At 35.0% G+C, this 22,260-nt stretch overlaps 1 protein-coding gene across 1 annotated transcript in view; it reads right to left on the bottom strand.

Annotated features, from left to right (window-relative positions):
- LOC145687313 (cell adhesion molecule Dscam2-like) overlaps positions 1 to 22,260 on the bottom strand; it is a 1,291,367-nt gene that overhangs the window by 234,081 nt on the left and 1,035,026 nt on the right. The window lies entirely within an intron of this gene.

Genomic DNA, 22,260 nt, shown 5'->3' on the forward strand with positions numbered 1-22,260 from the left:
AATAATTTCACAATCATTCGCTTTCACTAATCGTCAATCTCTTCTAGGTCAGAGGATATATCCGTGGGATGTTAAACTAAAAATAAATACTTTATTTTTTTAGAGGAATGTGAAGTATTTTGAAGGAGAAGGGGCGTAAGGAAGAATAATTTTTCCCTGCACTTTTTTAAATGATTATGGGATTGGAAAGCTTTCCCTTTGAAATTGACTTGTGAAGTTTAATTAGAGTGTATTTTTCTTTTAGGATCATTATCGAAATCCAGCTCTTTGAGAGGACGCAAATTCGCCCTGGACTACCTCTGAATTTATCTCTGATTCTAGCACTCACGTAACAAATAATTAATTGTAGGAACTGTTTTCACACAGAGTAATTTGGAAACTTGGGAACTTAGTGTTACCTCTGCGTGTCTTTGTAGGCATAATAACGCTAAGACGTTTTTCTATTGAACACTATTCAGCAGTGGCATTCAGCAGTGGCATTAGCAATTTGCCTCTTAAAAATAAGACTTTGTTCCATAGACGGATCAATTTTCATAAAGAAATCACAAAGCTCATTTGCCATTCTTAAACCTTCACTAAGATTTTTCAATTTAAATGTCACGTTTCCAGTGCTTGTTGAAGCCTCTTCTTCAATGGGCTGTGAATATAACATTTCCTACAAGTCGGTTTCAGTCAAATCTTCATCTTGCGATTCAAGCAATTCCTGAATGTCACTTGATTCTATCTGTTCGAACCCATCTCGTCTTATTCCATTCGCAATTTCGGCTATGTTTGCAGTCAAAGTTTGAATTTGCACACATTCTTCGTCATTTTCCGCAGTCAGAGCAGGCCACAGTTTTTTCCAGCATGACTTTAACGCGTGTGGCTTCAGTTCTTCCAATGATTCTTTTATGTTTACGATGCATTTTGCTATGCCAAATTTCTTCCAGCATTCCATAACATTCATATCAGGATTACATTCCATATTATCCAATACGATTTTGAAGGTTCGTCTAATGTAGTAGAGCTTAAAGGCCTGGATTATTCCTTGGTCCATAGGTTGAAGCAAATCCCTCGTGTTGGGAGGTAAAAATGTCACTTTTTTATTTGGATGCATAGTTTCAAGTTCGCGAGGATGACCTGGTGCATTGTCCAAAACTAGAACTGCATTAAAGTCTAATTTTTTAAAAATAAATTTCAACTTCAGAAACAAACAAACAAAAAAAATCCGGAACCAGTCACAAAAATAGCACTTGTAACCCACGCTTTCTATTAGCACGCCAAAACACTGGCAGGTCGTCCTTGTTTTGATTTTTTAAAGCCTGAGGATTTAACGATCTGTAAAGCATCAGTGGTTTAATGACACAATCTCCAGATGCATTAGAACATAGCAGCAGTGTAACTCTATCCTTTGCGGCCTTAAATCCAGGAGCAGATTTTCGCTTTTAGAAATGAATGTTTTGTTTGGCATTCTCTTCCAAAACAGTGCAGTTTCGTCTACATTAAATACTTTCTCAGATTTGTATCCTCCATCAGCTACTAAGTTTGCAAATTCTTCTGGATATCGTTCTGCTGCAGCAGTATCTGCAGATGAAGCATCTCCAACGATTTTAATGTTATGCAATGATTGTCTCACCTTAAATTTGTTGAACCGACATTCACCACTACAATTACCTTCAGGTTCTTTAAAATGAGCGTAAAGACGCTTTGCCTTCTCCCGGACCATTGGACCACTCAGGGGCACCCTTTTTTGGTTGCGGTCCTCTATCCATAATGACAACGCCACTTCCATTTTTTCTATTTCTGGATCACGAACAATTTTCGCTGACAGTGAAGTTGAAGCCACAGACGACCTTATTTTATCTTCGGATTTTTTTATCAATCGTACAGTTGATTCGTTGACATTGAATGAGCGTGATATGGATGCAAACGACTCTCCAAGGCGTAAACGATCAAGCATTTCTATTTTCACTTTAAGCGGTAACACAGATTTTTTTTCGTGTCGAGACTCTTTTTTCATTTTTTTTTTTAGTTGACATTACTGTATAAATTAGGAAGACAGCGGTAGAGACGTGTTACTCGATCACAATTTTTGTAACGAATGGAAAGACGAAACAATTAAACACGCAAAGCGGCTCTTACCAAAGGACGGAACGTCTAATAATGTGGCGGCATTTAAAAATATACTTTATTCATTGAGTAATAAGGTTGCTTTCATTCTGTTTGTTTACATTCTCAAAAACACCGATCGCGGCGAAGGCAGCTTATGTCCAAGTCCGAACCAGTACAGCGGCAATATCATTTAACAACATACATTAGGCAAAGTTATAATAAGGTCTATTTTACATTTTATTAGTCCATTTGACGGCGTTTACAAAGGGTATTTGGTTGGATACCTATTGGAATCCTTTTTATTATTATGTATGTACGTACAGATTAGATCCGCGAATAAAGAAATCTTGAGCCGCGAATATAGGAATTGGGTCGCATTTTTTAATCCGCGAATAGTGAAAACACGAATGAAGAAAGCGCGAATAAGGAGCTTTTACTGTATACGATCCCAAGATATTGGGGATCTAGTTTCTTTTTAGAACAAATATTTAATATTAGCACCAATCTTCCTCATGATTTAGTGTAAGAAACGACTTAGTGATTTCTGGCGAATTCTTTTATCATTTTTATCTTTGAGCAATGGGTTAAACCCTATACGTCCTCTCGTCAATAACTTCGGAACAAGTTGAGTGGATCAAAATTGTTTTAGTTTTCTTTGCCATAGAGAGAATCTGACCCTTGCACAACACTGAGGTCAATTTATTCGCAAGTTATTACTAAAGGATATGTGTACTTTTTCGCGAATGACTTAATATATTCTGGAAAAACTTCCGAAACTTTTGAAAAATATATTTTTCTTAATTTGGACATATGCGTGAAGTGGTTTGTTACGAACAGGACAACAAGAACTGTAGCAAAACCGGTTAATACAAGCTAACCGTTTGGTAACACTGCTGTTTCTATTTTAGTTACAAAACCGGCCGTCTGCACTCGTTCTCTGGTCGGGTTCTACAGCAAAAGATCTGTCAAGAAAAACGCTTTTCTTTAAATGACCCTCCCTGCTAGTCTAACGAATACCATCTTTACCTCTGATGCACGTGGTTCCGGGATCGTTCTCGGTGAAAGAGCACTGCACACATTCCGTTGGTTGGGATTCCACCTGAAACTCTAGATCCTTGTCTTGTACAGCGTCGGTGCTGAAAAGGGGTGCTAAAATTTAATAAACAACTAACGTATATATATCTTAGTAAGGTGTATTGAATTGCTGAAGCCGTAGTCTCGAAAGAACATCAGTGCTCGTTAACTTACCAAAATACTGTATACCATTAGCTTAAATTTGAAAAATCAATAGAAAATTAACATACGATGAAGAAAATATTTGTTTTTATTTCCTTCCTATAAATCAACAAATACATTTTTTTATAGCAATTAGTAAAGTTGATATCAAAGTTGTAACTTCAGCTTTTGTACTCATATAAAGCTATATATATATACAAAAAAAAAAGCATATGTCTTCACAGATTGCATACTGTTTCTGCACCAGGACATTATTCATTAATCTATTTCGCTGTAGCCTCCTGATCTCCTTCTCGGTCTTGGTCATTGTTTGCCACAAAGTCTTAAGGAGACATAACTTCGCTAGAAGCCAGACTTCAGTGATATTCACCACAATAATGTCGTATAATTGTTACTCTTTAGGAAATTATACGCTACCATAAAATGTAAATAATCTTATCTGACGCTGTGATCTTTCCTAAAATCGTTCCTTTCATGTTGCGGCTTGCACCGTTACTAATAATTATCCCATTTCTGTACAATACCTGGCGCGCATTCTATCATATAATTGCTCTTGTAAAATAGCAGAGCTAAGTTTAAAAGTAATTAACTTAGTACAGATTCAGAACAGCGTTATTTACTTTGATCCCAAATTATAACAATACTGGGTAAAACTAATTATTCTAAACACTGCTGTATATAATTAATTACTCTGAACAATTACAGATTTATTAAAATATTAAATAGGTTTCTCTTCTAAAACATTTCCACTAACATCTATAACTATGTACAATGTGCACTATATTGATGTTCATTGTTAGAAAAAAAAATGAAACAAAGAGATCGTGGGGTTGTTTTAAAAGGTTTCGTCAATGAGTGAGTGCTACAATTTTGGAAAGGAAAAATGAGTAACACTGAGTATTTTTTTTTAAAATATGATACGTCGTTATTTTTATTTAAATCTTCGTTTCAATTCCATATCGCGTGTACTGGTGCGTAGAGTCCTTGGTTCGATCTCAGCTCTTGTGGTAGAAAAACATCGTGTGCGTGGGTTTTATCGGAGTTTCCCCGTATCCTCCTTTATTTTACCACTTTATTCCTGTCTCATCATCACCGTCTCCTTTAGCCTAGCCGGCATAACCGTGAGACGTAAAACTTAAAAATTTCATTTTTTTCCATTTTCCATATTGCATGTAAACCTATATTTACTTATTTCAATTCAGTGATCATGAAACAAAATATCAGATTGCATATATCAGCATGAAATATGTAGCCTTCAATATGATATATCAGAACACGAATTAATGAGAATGCTAAAGGCTATAATTGTGAGACGTTAATCTGAAATATTTCATTTGATTTCATTTGCCAATTAACGAGGTAATTTGTACTTATGCAACTGCAGATAATTAAAAAAATATGATAAACTAACAACCATGGCTATGCTGAATAATGTTAAACTTACATGAATTACGAATATGTTAAAGTTATTGAATGTATAACCAGTTAACGGAAATTCCAAACAGGCTCTTTCTTACTTTAGAAATACAGACAGATTACTAATTCTCGTTAACGGAAAAAAGTTATTGAACCTAGTATTCAATTTGTTATATTCGTACTAAATTCTTATAGAATGGCATTGTGGAGCAAGTATAGTTTAAATTTTAAAGCACTTTTCATATTTTTGAAAAATTTAATGATCTATGTTAGTTGAGTTGAGTAGATTTTGAGTTTAACGTCCCTTTCAGCAGCGAGGCTATATGAGACGGGACCTACTGATTAACGTGGAAAACGAACCACATGAGCTCCCGCCGGGAATCGAACCCGGCTCTCCCAAGCCAAAGGCGCGTAAGCTAACCGCTTAGCCACGGAGGAGCTTTGTTCTGTGTTAGTATATATATATATATATATATATATATATATATATATATATATATATATATATATATATATATATATATATATATATATATATATATATATATATATATATATATTAATCAAAATAGTGAAAAGACCATGAAGAATGTAACTTTCATGTATTGAACCACGTTTATAATTAGTACAGCTAGTACTCATCGCGAAATTCAGACATATAATTCCTGAATCATTTTCAGGGAAATAATGGGCAATTCTTCATACAGTACAGTTCTCATTTGTTTCATGGGGCGCGGTGGTTCAGTGGTATAGTGTTCGCCTCTGGTGCTTGGGGTCGATCCCAGCCCCCGCCAAGTGAACCTTGTGGTGGACAAACACCGTGTGCGTGGATTTTCTCGGGGTTCTCCCGTTTCCTCCCACTTTCTTCATTCCACTATTTCACTCATTACTCATAATCACCTTCTCCTTTAGCCTAACCGGCATAACTGTGGGACGTAAAACTCAAAGATTTCATTTCATTTCATTTGTTTGAGCAAGGACAGAGGAAAAAATACAAGCACCAGACTCACTGCTACAAAATTTATAATTACGTCCAACAATGTTGAAGTTTGGGCGTTGAAGGGGAGGGAATAGATGTAAAGGTTCAATCTGATGTCCCTCAAAGCACATATGAACAGATCTGTCTGTATATATTAGCACGCTGTCGTCTTGGGGGATGGCGTTGTTGTTCAGGAATAACATTTCTGCCGCAAGATGCACCTGACCGTCTAATCTCATTCCAAAGGGAGCGTCTGAACAAAAAGGTCGATTGGGAGGCTATAGATTATTTAGGGGACGTTTGAGATTGCATACCTGTTTAACATTTTTCATATTATTGGACGGATGCCATTATGCATTTTCGAAATTATCAAAAGTTTAGACAAGTGGCTAATGTAAAACAAGTTGTAGAAACGATATTTCATTTCACTTTATATATATATATATATATATATATATATATATATACAGGGTGTTAACGAACTATAAAGACAAACTGTAAGAGGTGATTCCTCACATCAAAATAAGAGAAAAAAGTTCATATGGACCTATTGCGAAAAGTGCATAGTTTCAGAGCTAGGGCTGTCCAAAATCGCAAAAAAGGTAAATTTCAAAAGGCCCTGTTTTCAAATTTCAAAAACTGTGGGTTGTGGTCCTTATCGTCATAAACGAAGTCACGCATACGCAACAATCCAAAAATGCATATTTTTTTTATCAATATTCAATGGGTGGGCAGGGTATTCTGTAGATGGTATAAATCTCAAATATGCTCTCAATAGAGTTTTCGGATATATCCTGATTTCAAGGAGGATCCAAAGTAGACAGAATGTAAGCCTTAGCAACAATCGACATTCAGTGCTTCGGAGGGAAGTCGGAAGAGTTAGGGACCGGCAGCTCCATGCATTTTCGTGTTCGAGATAACGTGTGATGCGATGAATTTTTTCACGGTATATTTCACATTTTCTTCACTTATAAGCGTGAAAGTTATTGCAGTATGCTGTTTCCTGAGTACAAAGGACTGTGCTATTGACGATCATTAACACCTCTGACATCGCGCCAAAGGATTGCGTTTCCACTGCTGTCAAGGCCTATCGTTTTTCTGCTTTGAACCAATCATAAAGTCAGAGGATATCTCAAAATTCGGTTGAAGGCATGTCTGGGAATTTCACCCTGTAGGGAGTATTCTGCATACCCGTTAAACATTAATGAAATATGATTTTTTGGATTGTGTATGCGTGACTTCCTTTACACTGGTAAGGACCACCACTCCACGATTTCTTTAATTCGAAATAGGGTCTCCTGAAATTTGTCTTTTTCGCGATTTTGGTCAACCCTAGCTCAGAAATTATTCACTTTTTCCCACTGCTTTCTCCAAGTCTTACATTCAGCCTTGCGCATGTGTGGATTCGGTTAAGATGACGGAAAGGAGGGTGGGGGAGTTCAGCACAATCGCATTCACCGAAACGGGCGCTAGGCTCGAAAAGGTTGAGGACCACTGATCTAATGATTTAACAGAATGACTGGCAGTGATTTGTCCATTGAGAGCAAAAATAGAACCAACAGAAGACATTAACATTTCGGCCTACAGTAGGATACAATCGCAGCCATTATTAACAGTACAAATTAGTCAGTTCGAAACATATGTATCATATGAGTTCTGTACACTTGCATTACCTTTCACACTGCTACTACAGCTATCACTGACAGTTTTGGACACACTTGTGTCAACTAATCACGCACCCAAAACTTGCTCTTTAAACATCACGAAGTTAACTTATTTTGTGCTAGCAACGTCTATCCTATTGCCCAAACGAATCCATACTACGTTACTTCGTATATTGCTCACTGCCACGCAATAAATCAATGATACTAAAAGCTGCTGTACCCGAATGTTCAGTGGTACTAACTCACGAAAATTAAGAGCTTTAGTATCTGACTATTACCATTATTCTGCTGACTATACGTATAAAAGTTAAGTGTTGTACGTGTACTGTTAAACTAACTGAAAAGTTAGTGCACACGTTTTCATTAAATCTTTACGAACGTTTTCAATGCAATTCAAAACTGGCTATAGCCTTTATATAATTACGATTCACTTCCATGGAACTCGTTGCTGAAGTAAGTACTGTGAAAAATTGAATAGTAAGTAATTTCTATTTATTCACTTAATTTTATTACCCAGCGTTTTCTTGAAATAAGATAAACCTGATGTCTTACACTACTGAAGGCTATTTAACTAGTCGTCAACTTAAAAATAAAGAGGTCTATGATCTCTATCCAGTTTATTTTCCCAATAATTGTTAAGTAATCAAATAAAATCTTTAATATATAATTTTCTACTACACAAAGGAAGCATAATTTTCTAGAAGTTATACTAAGTTCTATTCAAATTAACTCGTTAGTAATCGAGTCATTGATAAAAAGGAAATATGAATTGGGCTTGATGAGAACTGCATAACAAATAAACCATTCACAGCAAAGCTTTCACGAATCATAAGAAATATGTTTTGTGCTTAGTTTTGTGTTGAAAATTATTTAACAATGTTTGTACTGTGCTCAGTGAATTTGGATTAACAGTGCCTTGAAGACCTTACTGTCATTTAAGTTCAAACTTATGCTCTAACTAACTTCACAATTTAAGCATTCCTGAAACATAAGAAGAATAACGTAATTTGGAAAGAAACATAATTCATTTTAGAGTTGGCACCTTTTCTGATAGAGAACAAAATCGAGACTATAGTAATTTGAGTCATACGTTATTGGCCTTTATTTCTGGTATTAGCCAATAAGGTTTAAATACATCATTTAGTGTTTATATATCAAAAACAATTACTCTTCGCAATTGCTGCATTTAAAGTGTTTTATTGTTGTGCCGTAATTACCCTTAGTAACTCCTAAAATTTGTACCTAAACGTCTGATCTATTTTAAAAATAATCATAAAAACATGACAAGGAAACATATTTATACATAGAATTAGATATATGACCATAAAATTCAAATACTACATAATAAGAAACATAAGAGTAAAAAATTAACACATTGTGAAGCAGTAAAATTTTTCTAAATTTCTCAATGTCATGTTCATTTCCCAAATTCCCAAAATATACATACTAAATAATTTGTAATGGCGTTGCTATTGGACACTGATATGCTTAAGATTATACAACAACGGTTTCTTTAAAAGCACCTTAAATAAGCCTTTGTGTAAACCAAATAACATTTCCTTATCCTTTTTATTTCTTTTTCAAATGAAGTGGAGCCGATCATAAATTATCTTTGACAGCTATGAAGGGAGTTTCAATTACTGAAAGTTTCTATTTTTTCATTGTAAAAAAATCTTTCTAAACTCTTCTCTCGTCTAGGGAGGTACAGTTCTTTATTTCCTTAAGAATAGCTGAAAAATACCATTTTGAAGGCCCTCACATGACCACAGTCGTTCATAATGTCATGCTATTTTACGACACGATTGTAATTCTGTCGTATACTTGAATGCAAATTGGAAATTAAACTGGATTTTCCATATTGTATGTATTTTGATCGTAAAAGCGCCCAATTTCCAACTGCATTTTCCGCAAGTCAAATTACGGTTTTACAATGTTTCAGATTCGTTCTGTGGTGGCTGTACCTTGTGCTTTCAATTTTAAACGCTGCCAAAGCGAGAGCTTCATTTTGTTCAAAGTTCTTATGATTATACGAAGAATACCGTAATAAAGCACACATCGTATATAGAGACGGAGGTCATTTAAATGAAATTGCTTCCGGTTTTTAGAGCTTACCAGAAGATGGTTAGTGGAATGACAGACCATCAAGTTGGACAGATAGGGTTCTAGCACGAGAGTGGATCATCACAATTACCGATGCAAATTGCCGAGCTTTTTAATCAAGGATTTGTTAAAATTAAAACTGCAAGAGCTACAGTGTCCATTATGGGATTGTTTCACTTTTTCCTTGTATAATCATGGCGAATATGTTCTCCGTCAACAACAATTACATTGTGAATAATTTTATAAATTATCCAATAACTTCAATAGATTCCTATCTTTTATTTTAAATGTTGCTTTATAAAATAGCAACTACTGAATTCTGAAAGTTGTTCGTAAGAATTGACCAGCAAACAATTTTGGAATATTGTTATACAGTTACATATATATATTATATATATATATATATATATATATATATATATATATATATATATATATATATATATATATAGGGTGTTTCAAAACAACACCGACAACATTTGGAAGGTGATTCGTAACACCAAGATAAGACAGAATGTATTGACTAACCTGGGTGCACAAATGCTTCCTTTCAGAGATATAAGCTGCTGAAAACATGAAAAAAAAATGAATTTTAAAGGTCCATAGCTCCAATACTATGGGACCTACTGTAGTCGGGTCAAGACTTCACTTAGGTATTAATATGTCGCCTATCAAAATATCCAAGTTTCACAACCCTGTGGTACTTCCGCAACAACTTTTATAGAGGTACTGGTGAGTACTTTATATGTACGTAGCCAAACTCCGTCTATAAAAATTGTTCCTTGAGTATGGGCGTTAATCAGTCATTCAGTCACTCAGTGAGTCAGGACTTTTTCTTTTATTATATAGAGATTGGCTTTTCCAACGAAAATACTAATAAAGGAATAAGCAGTGCAGTGTTCTTGAATATTTTGCTAGACAGTATTCAATGATTTACTCCGAGCTTCCTTGTGACTAAGCGGTTAGTGTATGCGCCTTTGACGTGGGAGGCCCGGGCTCAATTCCCGGCAAAAGCTCACAAGGTTCGGATTCCACGTTAAGCTGTAGGTCCACGTCTCGTATAGCATCGATGGGACGATCAAAGGGACGCTGAACTGAAAATCAAATCAAATCAACCAATGGTTTACTATATTATACTCCTTGGAATCAGAAAATCATAATACAAAATTTCTAGAAAAGGCACATTTTAGTTTCTAAGCTTCCACAGTATGTTATGCACAAATATGGTAGGAAGTCTTGGGGATATGTCCATCCGTCTGTCTATCAACAGGAATCAGAGAAAAAATGGCAAGATATCGAGAATTAGTTTTATGGAATACATGCAAAGTTTCAAGGATAGATTCTATTTCCTCTCTTAACCCTGTATTCAAGAAGCAGTGTTAGAAACCAACCAGTTCCGGTTAGAATTGTCATAAAACCAAGGCGTAATAACTAGCAAGAAGCACGTTTTTGAAATCGATTCAGTGTTCGAACAATATACTTCATTTTCACAATTTTCTGTCTATGAGAAAACCGGAACTGGTAGCTATTTACTACAATTTCTAATTTCAATATTGATATACATAGAGCAAAGACGGTAAAAGCTGGTGAAAAATGGATTTTTGGTATGAATCCAGCGTCTCAGTAATAAGTTCCGCCTTGACCTTTATCCCTCTAGTCAAACAGAAAGTGTTGGAAATCTGCAATTCCTAGTTTGAACACTGGTCACAATAATACAAATAAATAAATAAATAAATAAATAAATAAATAAATAAATGTGTACATTGTGAAGACACTCTCAAAAGCAAACTACTCCATGGAGACCATGTAGATTTTTCATAAGAAATAACTTGTGCCATTGGCTATTATTATTAAAGAAATAATCTTTTATCAAATATATATATATATATAATGCAAGAGACATATTTGAGAAAATTGTAAAAAAAAACACCCTGAAGAGTAAAGTATCCATTATGGATATTTTATTAGGAAATGATTTAATCAGCATTGTAGAGTTATTAATGAAATATTTATTGAAAACGAACAAAATCTCCTTAGTTGTTTTTGAGAAAATCGTCCAAAAAACTCACTCCAGAAATTAAAGACTTCTCGTGGAGTTTTTCTAAGAAAAATGTGCTATGTTGTATTGTCAGTGTGTGAAGGAAACAAATATTTAGGAAATGTGAGCAAAATTACATGAGTCGTTCTTGAGAGTCTTCCGAACAAAAACACCGTCCTTCGTAGATCTGTTCAGAACAAATACGTTATAACATATTGTCAGGTTATTAATGTAATATATATATTTATGAAAGATAAATAAAATAATCTGAGTCAGTTTTGAGCAAATCGTCCGAGAAGTACTCACTGTCATGAATAAACTATCACTCGTATATTTTTCCCCTAAAAAAAACTTATACCACAGTTAATTCAATACTGGTATATAAAATATAAAGTAAATTATGAACGATTTGATTTCTTAATGAATGAACACGCTAGATTGGGACAGACGAACGGATATTCAAAATCTCGTGTTTGGTATGTAGAGGCTGTGAAACGTGTAAATCCGCTGAAATCTCTACTTCGATTTTTTTTCACGATCATGGTACTCTCATCTCTCCTATCGTTGCTCGAATGTCACAAAGGAATGTCTTTATATCACGCGGATCTTCATAATTTCAAATGAAAAAAAATAATAAAAAAGTATTAAATTGTTCATCTGCATGCACAAAGTGATTTCAGTTAAGTGTCTTTGGTAGAACAGGAGCGGAGGTAGTTGCAGAATTTTTTTTTTCATAACTTACAGTACCGGTATTTTTACCCCCGTTTGATCGTTTGTATAAAACCTCTGTATAATTTACAACTTGCGTAAAACGTATATATAATTTAGTTTGAACTTGCTTGCTCCTATTTTCTTCAGTAGAACTATATAGGATGTGTTTAGTCATTCTTTAAAATGTTATATTCATTCGCTTTGGTGCTGTGATGAAGACCGTAACATCACAAAAAATGTCTTAATTAATTCTTGTATTTTTTATCTCTTCATTGTTGCGCAAAAGTGTGGAAAAGTCAGAAGCGCAAAATGTCACCCGCTATAACACTTGGAGACATTAGGTAGTAACAATAAACTAAGTGCAGACTATTGGTCTAGTACATGAACAAAATTATCACTCTTGCAGGCTTGTGTTGTTGGGATAACACAAAATATGCTTTTCATTGAGGAGTGCATGCCCCCACGCCCTCTTCTGGATCCGCATTTCCTTCGAAATTACAAATAGGTAGTTTTCATTGCTCTTTGAACCATAAAATGTAAGCAATAACATTCAGTTGCTTTTTTAATGGAAATTTCAGTCGATTTCAGAATTCACCATTGCAAATTTACTTTGATTATTCTCATTGATACAACTTCTTGCGGTAGCTGTCCAGCACCCAAGCACGATTTTCCTTAATAGTTTATAGAGCACAAGACGATAATCAAGAGTAAATATATAGAAATTATTTTAATAATGTTTTTATTACTTTCCATATTAACTGAAAACATACTTTATTTAAAATGTTTCTTCTAGGAAAACACATATTAGAAACCTTCCACTGATCTAAGAAAATATATAAACTATTATAGTTTTCTTTACTAGAGGGTACATTCCTCCGCCAGCTTTGATTCCGCAACTGTTCTGATTTTAGTGTAAAGTGCAACTCAGACACGACTGAGTTTGCGAGAGATTTCTCGCGGCTAAGCAGTTAGCGTACACAGATTTGGAATGGAAAACCCTGGTTATCCCACGTTAAACTGAAGGCCCAAGTCTCATATAGCCTCGCTGCTGAAAGGGATGGTAAACTCAAATCAAACCAAACGACTCGGTTTGCGGAAAATCGTTGGGAATTATAACTTTTGCAACACATAGACGTAGTTTTCGCACAAGTCACGATTTATTTTGTCACAGTAACTAATGTATAACAATTCGAATCCTTGTAACGTTGAGGTTGAATAATAATAATAATAATAATAATAATAATAATAATAATAATAATAATAATAATAATAATAATAATAATAAACTAAACAACAAAGTTTTATGAAGGAAATGAATTGATAAGTTGGGACTCGAACCTGGGTTTGCCACTAGGCAGTTTTTTCGATATCACTACACTACAATTCCTTCATGTAAAGTTGACAAATTAAACTATTAGTTACGCAGAACATATGTTTTCTGGGTATTTTACTTTAAAATATCTTGAAATTTAATTAAATCTTCTTGCACGTCTTGATACAATTTAAGGAATTACAAAATAATGCTTGCCATTTTTTTTTTCTTAGACTGCCAACCAACATTAAAACCTCGGCCTTATCTTAGTGAACGTTTTGTGAGATTTATCAAATTGAGGAAGGTCTATTTAACCTGTTTCTGAAGAAGAAATGATAAGCAACCAACTAATGATCGTCTCTTCATACAGGCTTCAGCATCCGGACTAGGATTTAGGATTTAGATATCTGGGCTCTCGGCATCTAAGACCATTTAGCCCATCACGTTTGAGGGACGACATCCTCGGCGAACACATTATATGGGAAAATGAAAGGAAGAAAGGACTGGGGAAGGAAGCGGCCTGGGATCTATAAGTTAGGTACCGCCCCGACATTTGCCTGGTGTGAGTGGGGAAAAACCAGAAAACCTCATTCAGGTTGGCTGACCTCAAAAAGCTTTTTACACTTTTTGAACCGAGTGCCCTCACCGGGAATCGAACCCAGGACCGCTCGCACTGGAGACTACTATCCAGACTAGTTTTACATGAAATGTTTCAAGTAACTAAAAGTTTTTGCGGATCACCAAGTGTGCACAAAATGACCTATAGTGTGCAAAAATTGTAGTAATCTTTTCGATGTTGTATTTAAAATAGGAAGGCCATCTTGTGAGTGATTAACATGTTTACAATTATTGCATAATCTTTACTATTTGTCTCCATGAATACACTTGCTTCGAGATTCATCACCTTATTTTATTTCCAGTTTCAAAATGTCCCATATTTTTTTGAACACTCTTAACAATATGTTGCAATTATGAGCAATCATATCTTTGAGGAATGGTGCATAAATCTATCCAATATATTGGATTTTAATATAATGAATATATTTTTGTTCCTCCTTGATCGAACTAATAGAAAATGTTTTGATTTCACCACTGTTTTTGAGGTTATAGTCTAGTCGAGGGTATACGGCGATATAACCTGTACAACCTCTGCTTGATCTTAGTCATTAGAGTATTTATTCTGCTTCAAACCGTATAGTACGTTGGTTTCGTTTTTATTTGTTTAATTGGATCATGACTCCAGTGACAAAGTGACTGTATCACTTTCTTTTCTATCCTATTCTTAGCCATTGTTCAAGTATATCTATCATGCGCAAAAAAAGTTTTTTTTTTCATTACTTGTCGCGATCACAAAAATATTACCTAAATAGAATTAGGGTTAAGCATTTGTTTCAGCATCAAGATTACATGGGATGTGCACCTACAACTTAACGTGAAATCCGAATCACATGAAATACGCCGAAAAACCGAATCCAAGTATGCACGGAAGAAGAATACGTAAAGCTCATAGCCACGAGGAAGGATCAGAAAAGAGAAAGAGAGAGAGATATATATAAAGAGAGAGAGAGAGAAAGAAAGAAGGAAATACACAATGGAAAGATTATGTTATATCTGTCTTTATCCATATTGTTTTAGTTAAGTAAGAAAGCTTTGTTTAACTGGGATATTCGAATTTCCATCCTACTCCTCACCACAATTTTCTAATTTCTTCTGGTACATCGGACGTGATTTCCTCTGCTTCTCCTCTCAATGAGTTGATTCCTCTGCGTGCCTACACCAATTTGTATTATCAATGGAGTAATGCATGTAAGGAGGAGGCCTAGCATCAAGAACGTAGCATAACATGCTAATAGATTTCGCAGGCTCTGTGATTTAATGATAGAGCCTACAATTACTCTACACATTATTACTTAAAACAATACTTTCTCTATTGTCATATAAGCATGTTTCTTATGCCAATCATAGATGTTTACAAAACAGTGTATACCCTGTGAAAATTTTAGGACTACAGCGTTGGTTATAATGCGTATGATTTTAAAGGAAGGTGATCATGATGGATTACTCCTTAAACAGCAACTGAAAAAGACGTATTTACTTAGCAGCATTATTGCACTAAATACGTTTGTCTTAGAATTATGTCATAACGGAATTATAATCCGCTATTAAGGTAATCAAAATAAAATATTTTACTCTGCATCAGTGTTCGAGTTCTTGATAGCCTACCAGGAAGATTCCTCTGTGATATTGAACAATGTTTGAGAAAGATCATCGAGCTTAATTTTATATTTAAAATGCATTAGCAAGGAATTTCATTATAATATTTTCTACGGTAGTTTTGTGTATTTTATAATGAAAATGTAGAACGAAAGAGAAATACTAACACTAACTTGTAAGTATTTCTCGTGCTTTTCTCGTAATCGTAAATCCAAATTTCAATGATAAACCCTGAAATATGTTCAGTGGAAAGTGCTCTGTTATAGTTTGACATAGTTGTCTGGTTTCCCAGGTAAAGCTAAAATATAAATCAATGTTCAATTACTATTATCATTTCGAAATTTGGGATTTAGAAATTAGATTTCTTGGCTTTTGGCATCTATGGTTATGTTAGCCCCGTCACATATAAGGGATGACGTCCCTCTGCGATCACGCTATCCGAGGAAAGGGAAGGAAGAAATTATTGGAGAAGGAAGGAGGCGGTCTGGGAACTATATGTTAGGTACCATCCCTGCATCTGCCTGGTGAGAATGAGGAAAACCTCATTCAGGACGGATGGCCTGAAAAAAAACGTTTACACTTTTTCGACTGACTGTCCCCACTGGAAATCGAACCCGGGACCGCTCGCACCGAAAAGCCTTAGCGACTACGCTACGCGGGGCCACATTTCGAAATTTGCGTAGGAAATTGCAGAATACAATGTATTAACTTGAAATTAATTCAAACTATTAAATGACGAATTTGTTTTCTGAAAATTCATTTTATTAAAATAACAAGTGGCTTTCGTTTCAAATTCTGAAACTACGGTATATTTCCAAACTATGCGAATCAATATTAAAATCGGAGGTCATATATCTATCACTTCTGGTTGCAATGTGGAAATAAGGACGAAGATAGAACCTGTTCTTTGGATAATGAATTTACACAAAAGGTTGTTTGCTTACTCCAATAATTATCACTAACTTTGAATCAAAACTGAAACCAGAGACTACTAGTTTTTACTTCCAGTTTTAGTAGAAGAACAAGAGCTGAGATAGATACAATTAAATATTTGTAGCGACGTGATTCTAGTAAGTTTGCTTGGGCTATCAGCCAGGTGAAAATATTGACTTTCGAAGTTTTGAATTTAGACACATTACCTGCAGATAAATGCAATTCCTTTATTCGAAACGTCGGTTTTAAATATTTTCACCTGGCTGATAACCCTAGTAAGTTTTATCGGGTTGAGATAATATATATATCCTACTCCTATTATATATATATATATATATATATATATATATATATATATATATATATATATATATTACCCAGGATCACATCAATAATCCGATCTATGAGAATCAATCTTAGAAATGAAAAAAAGTCTTTAACGTGCCTCGGTTACACAGTAAAACATGGTTGTGTTAATTCAACTCAATTTTAACACAGGGCAGTGGTTCCAGCGTAATTACCACTATGCGGTGTTAATTCAACATATACCCCGCGGTGTTAACGTTTAACACAGGGGGTGTCTTACGTCTTTAACACACAACCGGTGTTGAGCCGTGCCGTAAGCGTTAATGAAGCACAAATTACTCCATCAAAATATGTTAAATCGCCTATATGCGTAATTTGTTTACATTATGCTGAGTCTAAAAAAAAACACTTTAAACAAGTAAAAAAAATGCACTCCAGTCGCGGGGAAGGTCACGAACCACCAACCTTTCAATTACTAGCCGTGTGCTCTTCCGACTTTGCCACGGAGGCGATGAAGAGAACGTCGCTTGTAGAGGGATAAATTGTTGAGGTCTTTTGAATTTGGCTAATCAGAGTGCTTCTTTAAGCCGTGTATATTCGACGATAACCGTTCGGGATAAGATAAAATCTGCTCGCTATGTAGACCTAATTTTATAACAAAATGACTGTCTATTTACTTTATTTTATTGTTCTATATTCACTTTCAAATGATCGGCACCAGTTGCCATCTAATAAAGTTGATGCGTTTGTTGCTTCTAGTACACAATCGCATAGAAAAAGAAGCAATAAATGCATCAAATGTGGGAGATGAATTTAGAACACCTAAATGGCACAAGCCTAGCATATCTTCAGAAACATTATGTATTTTAAAACAATTGAAAACACATCGCGCGGTTTGTATTTTGAAATTTTGCGTAAACCTGGATTTGTTTAAGTATTTCTTTCTACTGTGTTTGTCTGTAGCTTCAGTACATAAGCCTTTATAATTAGATGCCCAACATATTTGGCAATCACGCAGAAAACAACAGAGAAGATTCTACACTTGTGTTAATTTAACACTCAGGCTGTGTGTCATTTCAACTACCGGCATTTGACACACAACTCCAAACGGAGAGTGAGTTGTTCTAACCACTTGATTGTGTTATATTTTAACATAATCGTATTAACACATAGGCATGTCGTTGAAATAACACAACGATTTTTTACAGTGTACGCCCTGTAGTCTAAGGGAGGCGGATGATTAACGCAAGCGAATCATGATGGAAAAATTAGTGGAATGAAATCTGGGAGAAAACAGAAGTACTCCATGAAAACCCACTGACACGATATTGTCCATCATAAACTTACAAAGGGAGACAGCTTCCACTTATGAAATCAACTTGGTCTTTCTTTGCGGATTCAAAGCACTAAAAATGCTGAAGTGGACCTAAACACAAACTTGAACATGATCTATTCAACATAGAGGCATAAATGGCATGAATCATACCAGACAGTGGAATATTGTTGTGGGCAAGCAGTCTGTGCGATAGTCAGAAGAGATCAAGCGAAAGGATGCTTACCTCCAGTGTTATGAAATATTTTACTGGTAAGTTTGTATAATTTCCAGCTTTAAGAATTACTAATACAACAGCGTGTATTCTTTTTTGTCCTAGTCTGACTAAAAAGAATACACACTGTTCACACTTCCCAACATAAAGAACAATGAACTCATTAAAAGAGTTGTAAAATACACTTTAAAACCAAATAGAGTCAATTCTTTTATTGACAACAATTCTTATCATTATTCTGAGAAATTACTTAGTAAGTAGACCTTGATCATCGTACTTGCAGCAATATAATCTGCCCGTCGTTCATGCAACCGCAACATTATTTATTATATTAAAATTCTAATTCAGAAGCTTTTTCTATTTTCATTTATAACTTCATATACATAGCTGAAATTTCGATTGATGAAGAATTAACGATATGTTTCGATAATCACCCTCATTAGAATTTCCTTACAACCGCATTAAACATGTAGACGATTTAAAATTTTGCAGAATGGTCAGAAAACGCTTATTATGTCTAAGTGTATGCAACAATAGTTCAGGGAATCTTTTAAAATAATCTTCAAAACTAAATGACTGAATTAAAAGGACAAAGAACGAAGTAAGCTTAAGCAGAAAGACACACCTCTGATAACTTGATTACATGATTAAGCCTTGATTAGTTATTGCTAATTGATTCAGGAGACATATGTTTCTTCAATGGAACAAAATTAGTGGAAGCCCAAAATCAAGCACGAACTTTCTGTAACTCGATCATGAGCTTCGTCTTTAGCCCGCCTTGTCTCATTCAGTTTGATCGACTGGTACAGCTAATCGCGAACAACCGAGAGTTTGTTCCTCCCCAACCTCTTATTGTGAACTTTGCTGGGCTTTACAAATAAGAACAAAGCAAACCTAATTACTTGGCTTTTCGGAGAGTTTTCCCTTTCCTCTCTCTCGCTCTAGCGCCGGCGTCAACTCTTGCCGATGTTCTTTATAATATATGCTCTTTACAACCCACGTCAACCCGAGTCTGTCGCTGGATAAAGCAAGTTAATTTGGCTGTACTGTGAAAATTTGTAGGCAATTTAAGAGGAAAATCATTCAAATATGATTTCAGTACTAACCACTTCAGTATAAAGTGTAGATAGAAAAGTTCTAAATATCTGAAACATGTATCATATTAAAATGTCAAAATAGATGATATTCAGGAAACTCAGCTAGAAAAGGATTTAAAATATAGTAGTCATTGTGCCCGAGCTCTCGACTCACAGTACAAAACCGATTAAAATCATGCTTCATTAAAAGCACTAGTTTTTTTAGGCCTATGCAGAGTCGTTTTGACGTATGATTAGAATCATACTAAAGGCCTGACTACTGCAGGAAACATATGTTAGTTGAACTCTTTAATATGGCACTAATCACGCTTCAAAACAACTCTGCATAAGGTCTTTTATGTTTAACATCTTTTTAAAATTTTCCCACTAACCACCACACCTGGTAGCATAGTTAGTGAAATCTATTAACGCTAGAAAGGTAAGTGATAGCGCGGGCAGCGGCATCTATTAATAAATGTGACTGTTTATGATTAACATTAGTGTGATGCGAAGATTAAAGTGTTTGTCGTTTATTATTATGGTTGCATATTAACAATAAACCTGACTTTCTCTAAACTGGTAAAAAAATCTCAGGTTGACTGCCATGAGACGCGAATTCTGGTCTCACATACATATCTTGTGTAGGCCACGAGACCTGTTTTCAGGTTTCACTACAACAACTGCTTCAGGCCTTGAGGTCTTTATCAATGCCTCACCTCGTACTTGATAATATGGATTGAAATATTCGTTGGGCCTCAGAAAGTTGCAAAGTGATCGTAGCCCGTGGGTTTTTTTTATAGTATGTGTTTACAATATAGAAGTAAACAAAAATCACAGAAATAATTGTAATTTTAAAATTTCGCTGCGTGGCCCCAAGCTAAGGAAACCACTTTACCCCCGTTGCAGTCAACCTGTTAAAAAAAGTGTACATGGCCATGAAAAATACTTGTCATGAATTTGCACTTTTTTTAATTTGCACTTTTCAAATTGCAAGATAGTTTATGCACCCACAAACTGCACTCAATTCAACTGCGGACCAGACTCTGATCTCTACTAATATCAAAATATATTTCAAATGAAGCAAAACAGAATAATAGACTAATCAGGTGCGTAGCGCTTTCCAAAACTTCTATATTTCTCGTACAGAACTCCATAACCAAACATGTAATGCACTCCATTGTTTGTCGAGAGCCGCGGTGGGTCAGTGGTAGAGTTTTCACCCTGGTGTGTGCAGTCCCTAGTTTGATACCAGCTAGCGCCAAGTGAGCTTTGTGGAGGACAAACGCCGTGTGTGTGTGTTTTCTCTGAGTTCTTCCGTTTAATCCCACTTTCTTCATTCCACCATTTCATTCATTTCTCATTATCTCCATCTTCCTTAGCCTCGGTGCATAAACGTAGTACGTTAAACTAAATATTCCATTTCATTTTCTTCCATTATTTACCCTAACATAGTACAATAATACAACATACAATGTTGTCAAACTAGCCAGATGTCCTTTCCACCTATGAGGGGAATCTTTTCCTTTATGTTATCTTATATTACTCTTTTATCATATTTATTATTATATACTTTTATATATATTATAGATTCTTGATTTGAGCAGACTCAGTTATGTGATATATATATCTTAATGCATATTTAATAATATCTTTTGACAATGGTAGCGACTCCAGCTATGATATCTTTCCAAATTTCTGGCATCAAGTGGCAAAAAGGGTATGCACATGGGATTCTTGATGTGCTTTCACATATAACATATAATAGATGGTATAAGATTAGCTGACCCTGGTTTCGAAGATGGAAGACCTGGCTCATTTTAATTAGAATGTTTAATACGAAGAGCTGAATTTGAGAAAGGTTCGCACTGACGTCACCATGGAAGTGACATATTCCTGTATCTTATTCATAGATAAAGTCTTCATTGTTATATATATATATATATATATATATATATATATATATATATATATATATATATATATATATATATATATATATATAAGGCTAGCCTGTGGCAGCTGGGGCCCCCAGATCCCCGCGTTTGCTCAGCCTACGGAATCGCATCTCTTAGGTATCAGCCATTGCATCAAGAGTGAATTTTGTACATTTGTTCTTTAATTGCATTTCCTGAATTTGGCACAGCTGGTTGCTTCGCCCCCCTCACACTCACATTTACTCGGCCTACGTCCTCGTACCTCTTAAATCCGCAATTCTACCAAATTTCAAGTTTTTTTTCCTATTTCAACTAACTAAAGATAAGATTTTGTATCCCAAGAAAACGCCTATTTAAATAAAATGGGAATTTCTTCACCCCCTTTAGATCTCTTAAAAACTAAAAATATTCACTTTTGGCAATTTTCCTGTAGGTTAGTCCCAGAAGGTTAGTCATGCGAAATTTTATCATTCTAATCCTGCCAGAAGTGCCTAAACATTTTGGGGTGTAGAATATGTACCATATAAATAAGATGGGAAAGATTTTTCAGTTTCCCATAAAACCGCTCTACAGTTGGAAATTTTTATTTTTAGCGATATACTTAATTAACGCTAACAAAAATGTACAAGCATACCCAATTTCAAGTTTTTATTTCAATTCCAAGTACCTAAAACATTTGATTATGGGTCCGGAAAAACACCCA

This window comes from Thermobia domestica, chromosome 6, assembly GCF_964235325.1.
Source record: "Thermobia domestica chromosome 6, izTheDome1.hap1.1, whole genome shotgun sequence".
In the NCBI taxonomy this organism is placed as follows: domain Eukaryota; kingdom Metazoa; phylum Arthropoda; class Insecta; order Zygentoma; family Lepismatidae; genus Thermobia; species Thermobia domestica.